Raw genomic sequence first — 6,801 nt, 5'->3', positions numbered from 1 at the left:
GTAAGTTGTGGTAAATATCCCCCTTTCTGTCAGTGTTTTATTTTGACATCTCGTGTGGTGGGTTGAGGTAAATATCCCCCTTTCTGTCAGTGTTTTGTCTTGACATCTCGTGTGGTGGGTTGAGGTAAATATCCCCCTTTCTGTAAGTGTGTTTTGTTTTGACATCTCGTGTGGTGGGTTGTGGTAAATATCCCCCTTTCTGTAAGTGTGTTTTGTTTTGACATCTCGTGTGGTGGGTTGAGGTAAATATCCCCCTTTCTGTCAGTGTTTTGTTTTGACATGTCGTGTGGTGGGTTGAGGTAAATATCCCCCTTTCTGTCAGTGTTTTGTTTTGACATGTCGTGTGGTGGGTTGAGGTAAATATCCCCCTTTCTGTCAGTGTTTTGTTTTGACATCTCGTGTGGTGGGTTGAGGTAAATATCCCCCTTTCTGTCAGTGTTTTGTTTTGACATCTCGTGTGGTGGGTTGAGGTAAATATCCCCCTTTCTGTAAGTGTGTTTTTTTTTGACATCTCGTGTGGTAAGTTGTGGTAAATATCCCCCTTTCTGTCAGTGTTTTGTTTTGACATCTCGTGTGGTGGGTTGAGGTAAATATCCCCCTTTCTGTAAGTGTGTTTTGTTTTGACATCTCGTGTGGTAAGTTGTGGTAAATATCCCCCTTTCTGTCAGTGTTTTGTTTTGACATCTCGTGTGGTGGGTTGAGGTAAATATCCCCCTTTCTGTAAGTGTGTTTTGTTTTGACATCTCGTGTGGTAAGTTGTGGTAAATATCCCCCTTTCTGTAAGTGTGTTTTGTTTTGACATCTCGTGTGGTGGGTTGAGGTAAATATCCCCCTATCTGTAAGTGTGTTTTGTTTTGACATCTCGTGTGGTGGGTTGAGGTAAATATCCCCCTTTCTGTAAGTGTGTTTTGTTTTGACATCTCGTGTGGTGGGTTGAGGTAAATATCCCCCTTTCTGTCAGTGTTTTGTTTTGACATCTCGTGTGGTGGGTTGAGGTAAATATCCCCCTTTCTGTAAGTGTGTTTTGTTTTGACATCTCGTGTGGTGGGTTGAGGTAAATATCCCCCTATCTGTAAGTGTGTTTTGTTTTGACATCTCGTGTGGTGGGTTGAGGTAAATATCCCCCTTTCTGTAAGTGTGTTTTATTTTGACATCTCGTGTGGTGGGTTGAGGTAAATATCCCCCTTTCTGTAAGTGTGTTTTATTTTGACATCTCGTGTGGTGGGTTGAGGTAAATATCCCCCTTTCTGTAAGTGTGTTTTATTTTGACATCTCGTGTGGTGGGTTGAGGTAAATATCCCCCTTTCTGTAAGTGTGTTTTGTTTTGACATCTCGTGTGGTAATTTGTGGTAAATATTTCACCTTTCTGTCAGTGTGTTTTGTTTTGACATCTCGTGTGGTAATTTTTAGTAAATATTCCCCTTTCTGTGATTGTGTTTTGTTTTGACATCTCGTGTGGTAAGTTGTGGTAAATATTTCACCTTTCTGTCAGTGTGTTTTGTTTTGACATCTCGTGTGGTAATTTTTGGTAAATATTCCCCTTTCTGTGATTGTGTTTTGTTTTGACATCTCGTGTGGTAAGTTTGTGGTAAATATTCCCCTTTCTGTGATTGTGTTTTGTTTTGACATCTCGTGTGGTAATTTTTAGTAAATATTCCCCTTTCTGTGATTGTGTTTTGTTTTGACATCTCGTGTGGTAAGTTGTGGTAAATATTCCCCTTTCTGTAAGTGTGTTTTGTTTTGACATCTCGTGTGGTAAGTTGTGGTAAATATTCCCCCTTTCTGTAAGTGTGTTTTGTTTTGACATCTCGTGTGGTAAGTTGTGGTAAATATCCCCCTTTCTGTAAGTGTGTTTTGTTTTGACATCTCGTGTGGTGGGTTGAGGTAAATATCCCCCTTTCTGTAAGTGTGTTTTGTTTTGACATCTCGTGTGGTGGGTTGTGGTAAATATCCCCCTTTCTGTAAGTGTGTTTTGTTTTGACATCTCGTGTGGTGGGTTGTGGTAAATATCCCCCTTTCTGTAAGTGTGTTTTGTTTTGACATCTCGTGTGGTAAGTTGTGGTAAATATCCCCCTTTCTGTAAGTGTGTTTTGTTTTGACATCTCGTGTGGTGGGTTGAGGTAAATATCCCCCTTTCTGTAAGTGTGTTTTGTTTTGACATCTCGTGTGGTGGGTTGTGGTAAATATCCCCCTTTCTGTAAGTGTGTTTTGTTTTGACATCTCGTGTGGTGGGTTGTGGTAAATATCCCCCTTTCTGTAAGTGTGTTTTGTTTTGACATCTCGTGTGGTAAGTTGTGGTAAATATCCCCCTTTCTGTCAGTGTTTTGTTTTGACATCTCGTGTGGTGGGTTGAGGTAAATATCCCCCTTTCTGTAAGTGTGTTTTGTTTTGACATCTCGTGTGGTGGGTTGAGGTAAATATCCCCCTTTCTGTAAGTGTGTTTTGTTTTGACATCTCGTGTGGTAAGTTGTGGTAAATATCCCCCTTTCTGTAAGTGTGTTTTGTTTTGACATCTCGTGTGGTGGGTTGAGGTAAATATCCCCCTTTCTGTAAGTGTGTTTTGTTTTGACATCTCGTGTGGTGGGTTGTGGTAAATATCCCCCTTTCTGTAAGTGTGTTTTGTTTTGACATCTCGTGTGGTGGGTTGTGGTAAATATCCCCCTTTCTGTAAGTGTGTTTTGTTTTGACATCTCGTGTGGTAAGTTGTGGTAAATATCCCCCTTTCTGTCAGTGTTTTGTTTTGACATCTCGTGTGGTGGGTTGAGGTAAATATCCCCCTTTCTGTAAGTGTGTTTTGTTTTGACATCTCGTGTGGTGGGTTGAGGTAAATATCCCCCTTTCTGTAAGTGTGTTTTGTTTTGACATCTCGTGTGGTGGGTTGAGGTAAATATCCCCCTTTCTTTTGTCGTAATAGTTACCTTACTTTTACTATGTATTGTTTTTAATAGATATGAATATTTTTTAAACTTATGTTGAAGTAAATAACATACAGCCAAACCCCCGCACCCCGCCCAACCCCAACATTCAACTTCGTCATCTTTGTTATGGATTTTTCCTTTTTTTCTGTTCCCTTTTTTCTGTTTGAGATTCATCCTATTATTTTGTCCTTGGTAATGTTGTTGTTCCCTTGGTAATGTTGTTGTTCCCTTGGTAATATTGTTGTTCCCTTGGTAATATTGATGTTCCCTTGCCTTTCACTCGGTTAGATATCTCCTTGATTCCTGTTGTCGGCATTAATTAAAACTTTAAAAAGAACTTAAAATGCGTCATTTGCTATACACTTCCCCCGTAGATATGGCGCGGGAAGGATGTCATAATTAAATATTTTTGCCTAGGCAGAAATAATTTTGCCTACGCAAAAATAAAATATTGCCTAGGCAAAATTCGAATATTGCCAAGGCAAAAATATTTCAGCCTAGGCAATATTCGATTTTTGCCTAGGAAAACTTATTTCTGCCTAGGCAAAATTCTATATTCTACTTTTGCCTAGGCAAAATTGGAATTCTGATCAATCTATTAGCCAATCAGAAATAACCTTACATCTTTGTAAATACTTATCATTTTTTTTCATCTTAATTATGATGTATACAAGGTCCATGCCTATTATCATGACGAACATATTAATATGTAATTACCGTGACGTAAAATTGCAAAGAATATTGCGAGCATGTTCATGGCGTTTCTTCAGTGATTGATCTTCTGCATCATGGTAAGTATTATTCACATAAAAACAAAAGCTTTTCAATATCCCGCAACATTTTACGTCACGGTAATATGCTCGTCACGATAATAGGCATGGATCCTGTACATACGTGTAATAATATTATTAAGGACTGTTCTTGTAACTTGTGCCCAATCCTTCTGCTTTTAGTGGCATAAAATAGTTTAAACTAAACTGTTTACATATATTCTCGCGGTGTTCAACTGAGGTCCGACAAGCTGACGGAGGTAATGCCCGACAACCGAACTCGCATTCTGATTGGCTAGATTTATTTAGCAACCGCGTTGCTAGCAACGACGTGGTTGACTCGTGCTCACATCTTCTGCAAGCTAACTGTTAGAAACACTGTGCTGAAATATTGGAGATAAAGTTGTGACGTTGATTAGTCAAGGTTTAGTCGAAATATAAATTTGTGTTTTTTTTTAAATATAATTCGATTTTAATTTAAATACATTTAAAACTGAATTTATTTAGGGTAACAAATCTTACCTTTTGATATCAACGATATCTCTTCGCACCGATTGAACCAGGTCCATGCTATACTCTCTATATTAATGGCTCATTCGTCCTACATGAATGACGAGATTGTCCAGACGATGTATAGAAGAATCGATGTAGTCCTGGTAGTTGCAATCGGTGGTGACCAACCTAACAGCAGTCTGGACAATCTGGTCACACTGACCAAGATAACGGTCGTGACCAGCTGACATTTTGTCAGGAACATGATTCACTACGCTTTGAAATATAGATTTCCTGATCCGCAGAATAAACTAGTTCCCTATTTGCAAAAGTTGTTTTCATTGGTTGAAGCATTATGAATTATGCCTAGGCAAAAATAATTTTGTTTCGATTATTGCCTAGGCAATAATAATTTTGCATAGGCAGAAATCGAAGTTTGCCTAGGCAATACTTTATTTTTGCCTAGGCAAAAATATTTAATTATGACATCCTTCCCGCGCCATACGTAGAAGAATTTTGATGTGAAGTAGACAAACAGTTTTAGATCAAGACGAACCCACAATGTTCAAAAACGGCCAAAGAGGAGTGTGGAATACCTTTGGCACAAACAGGACCTGTTGACGTGTAACTGTTGTGTATGACAGTGCTGTTAATTGGGAATGTAGTCGTTACGCATGTTGTTGTATTGACGTTTGTCGTGTAGTGCATGCAAATGACAGGTAATTAAACCAATGAAATCGATTTTCTTATAAAGCCAGGCTCGGAATCAATAACCTTTCTTAATTTAAGAAGGACCATATCTATCAACAATACAGATAAGGTTATAATCTGTTGATCTATTGAACCTATTGAACAATTTAATGCAACATGTGACAAAAGGTTTCAGTAAAAATAATTACGTTGTTTAACATTCTATTTTGAATTGATGCGTTTTTAGTTATAATATTTATCCTGCTTCGCATCATTATAAATCTGTAACCGAATGTTCTATCATCATTATATAGCTGTAACCGAATGTTCTATCATCATTATATATCTGTAACCGAATGTTCTATCATCATTATATAGCTGTAACCGAATGTTCTATCATCATTATATAGCTGTAACCGAATGTTCTATCATCATTATATAGCTGTAACCGAATGTTCTATCATCATTATATAGCTGTAACCGAATGTTCTATCATCATTATATAGCTGTAACCGAATGTTCTATCATCATTATATATCTGTAACCGAATGTTCTATCATCATTATATAGCTGTAACCGAATGTTCTATCATCATTATATAGCTGTAACCGAATGTTCTATCATCATTATATAGCTGTAACCGAATGTTCTATCATCATTATATATCTGTAACCGAATGTTCTATCATCATTATATATCTGTAACCGAATGTTCTATCATCATTATATATCTGTAACCGAATGTTCTATCATCATTATATATCTGTAACCGAATGTTCTATCATCATTATAAATCTGTAACCGAATGTTCTATCATCATTATAAATCTGTAACCGAATGTTCTATCATCATTATATATCTGTAACCGAATGTTCTATCATCATTATATATCTGTAACCGAATGTTCAATCATCATTATATAGCTGTAACCGAATGTTCTATCATCATTATATATCTGTAACCGAATGTTCTATCATCATTATATAGCTGTAACCGAATGTTCTATCATCATTATATATCTGTAACCGAATGTTCTATCATCATTATATATCTGTAACCGAATGTTCTATCATCATTATATATCTGTAACCGAATGTTCTATCATCATTATATATCTGTAACCGAATGTTCTATCATCATTATATATATGTAACCGAATGTTCTATCATCATTATATATCTGTAACCGAATGTTCTATCATCATTATATATCTGTAACCGAATGTTCTATCATCATTATATATCTGTAACCGAATGTTCTATCATCATTATATATCTGTAACCGAATGTTCTATCATCATTATATATCTGTAACCGAATGTTCTATCATGAAAGTCTAGTAGATTATCTAGAATAAAGACATTAATTAGATCCCCCGTGGGAATGTTTAGAAAATCGTCTTTAACATTGCTTTGATCACTGGTGAACAGTCTAGAAAATCGTCTTTAACACTGCTTTGATCGCTGGTGAACAGTCTAGAAAATCGTCTTTAACATGGCTTTGATCTCTGGTGAACTGTCTAGTAATTCGTCTTAAACATTGCTTTGATCGCTGGTGAACTGTCTAGAAAACCGCCTCGAACAAAGCCTTTATTCCTTTTGTCTTCTGTGTAAAATGTCATTTCAACGATTTTGTTTCCACAAGTGTGTCTTTAAAAGTTATCCGGACATACCTCTATTTCCCATTATTCTGGATGGAATTGCATACTGTTACACATCATTTTCCCCAAGTATCCTTCGTGGAAAACGCGTTGGAATATAGCCTTGAATTCTGCCACTTTGTCTGGAAGAACTTACCTTAACTGTAACTTATTTTTATAACGTGGGATCTTGCCTGGTGCGTCTACGATTATCATCCGAAATTTTGTAGGGTGGATAGTTGAAATAAAAAATAAAAATACTCAAATATAAGTCTCATTTTATTAACAAACCAA

The sequence above is a fragment of the Pecten maximus genome, chromosome 7 (assembly GCF_902652985.1).
Source record: "Pecten maximus chromosome 7, xPecMax1.1, whole genome shotgun sequence".
In the NCBI taxonomy this organism is placed as follows: Eukaryota; Metazoa; Mollusca; class Bivalvia; order Pectinida; family Pectinidae; genus Pecten; species Pecten maximus.
The sequence above is the reverse complement of the archived record's forward strand: the minus strand, read 5'-3'. Positions refer to the sequence as shown.